The 2,155-nt window shown below is 41.6% G+C and overlaps 1 pseudogene; it reads right to left on the reverse strand.

Moving 5' to 3' along the window:
- Window positions 1-960: 960 nt before the first annotated feature.
- Window positions 961-1,906, reverse strand: LOC121486564 (annotated as a pseudogene).
- Window positions 1,907-2,155: the final 249 nt, after the last annotated feature.

Genomic DNA, 2,155 nt, shown 5'->3' on the forward strand with positions numbered 1-2,155 from the left:
GTGAGTCTCATCACAACCAATATTATTATACAATCTAGTGACAAGATGAATGTTTATAATGCTTCCAACAGTTTCTACCTGAAGTTTGATACCATACCTTTATGTTTGTATAGTCCTCAATAAGATCATCTGCAGCATTAGCAACCAAAGAACAACCCATTGATTAAAACCAGATTAAGTTTCAATCAAGTGATAGAGAGCCCCAAACTAAATGATTAAATATATGAAGTACTTGTACTGACATCTATTATTTGATTCATGACTATTAAACTGGTTCTTAGCAAATAAAAACTTTTTTTTAATTTTTTTTAAATCTTTATTTATTTATGATAGTCACAGAGAGAGAGAGAGAGCGAGGCAGAGACACAGGCAGAGGGAGAAGCAGGCTCCATGCACCGGGAGCCCGATGTGGGATTCGATCCCGGGTCTCCAGGATCGCGCCCTGGGCCGAAGGCAGGCGCCAAACTGCTGCGCCATCCAGGGATCCCGCAAATAAAAACTTTTGAGGCAAAATTTACCTCATTTGAGTTTTGACCAAGATGTTCTACAACAATCACAGTCTCACTGGCAACACGGATATACGGTGTCTCTGTCACTATGCTCAAGGTTAAGAGCAATGTGCATCACATTTTACATTCTACTAGAATTTTAGGTGTTCAAGTCATGATTTTAAATCTCTAGGTTTTCGGGGCACCTGGGGTGGCTCAGTGTTTGAGTGCCTGCCTTTGGCTCAGGGCATGATCCTGGGGCTGGGATAGAGTGCTGCATCAGGCTACCTCTGCCTACGCCTCTGCCTTTTTCTCTATGTTTCTCATGAATAAATAAATAAAATCTTTGTAAAAAATAAATAAATCTCTAGGTTTTCATTCTTCCAAATTGAAGACACAGTGTGCCATGCGCTTGAGATTTCCATTTCTCCACCTTCTTCAAACAGAAACATTTCTCAAGTGTTTACAAGTTTTAGAAGAAGTTTTCAGAGGTAGCCATTTCTTTGGAATAGTCCCATGCCATTAGGCTTCTGAAGCAAGGGGTGGGGAAGAGAAAAAAAGCTAACACCAAGTTTCATTTGGTAGGTTTTACATTAAACATTATAAGTGGGCAGCCCGGGTAGCTCAGCGGTTTACCACTACCCTCAGCCCAGGGTGTGATCCTGGAGTTTGGGATCGAGTCCCTCATCAGGCTCCCTGCATGGAGCCTGCTTCTCCCTCTACCTGTGTCTCTGCCTCTCTGTGTCTCTCTCTCTCTCTCTATCCCCCCGTGTGTCTCTCATGAATAAATAAATAAAACCTTAAAAAATTTATAAGCTGAATAGTATAAAAATGTGGCTTTTTTTTTTTTTTTTTTTGGCTCAAAAAGCCTGAGTCTTGGTGTTGAAACCAGTATGTGGCTGTCTCACCACAGCTTTCTCCTCGTGGAACTATTGGGGAAGTCTGGACTGGGGAGTATGATTTGTTTACCTATCAGGTGTAAACTTCCAGGCACTCAGTTCATTTTGGATTTGTTTCAGTTTGTCTTTATTCTATTCCAGTCCACCTTTCATTTTTAGGAAAAAAACAAGTTGACCACTGGTTCTACCATTGTTGATCTCAGTTGGGCAATGCTAGGCTGCTGGACTTGCTTGAGCTACTTGATTTGAGTAGCACACTTGCATCTCTTGCTTCCTGGTTGCTGGTCATATTACAAGGATGTTTTCTTTCTGAGCAGACTATTGTTGTTGCTTTAGTTTTTCTTCAGACTCCCTTAAGCCAGTTACGTCATTAGAATTAAGATCTGCGTACTTGCCCTCCAGAGCCTAGACATATGCTTCACACTGTTTCCATCTTGGAGTTAACTCATCATGTGCTATGACTTTGAAGTCTGTTGTACTCCTTGGAAACTTTTTGGGAAAAGGTTTCTCCTTGGTCATTTTGAGTCCTTTCCAGAAGCAGCTGCCGCCCATTCACACTGCTAGAATTTCACTGCCCAGGCCTCCAGAATGCCACACACTCCATTTTCTCTTGACTGCAAGAGCGATACCACACTCCTCCTTTTCCCTTGCTTGCACCCTCCTTTATTTGTGGTCTCACGGACATCAAATGCAGCTTGTAGTTTTCTTGTAATATTCTTGTCTGATTTTCAGATCACAGTAATAGTGATCTCACAGAACGATTTGAGA

The sequence above is a fragment of the Vulpes lagopus genome, chromosome 3 (genome assembly GCF_018345385.1).
Source record: "Vulpes lagopus strain Blue_001 chromosome 3, ASM1834538v1, whole genome shotgun sequence".
NCBI lineage: Eukaryota > Metazoa > Chordata > Mammalia > Carnivora > Canidae > Vulpes > Vulpes lagopus.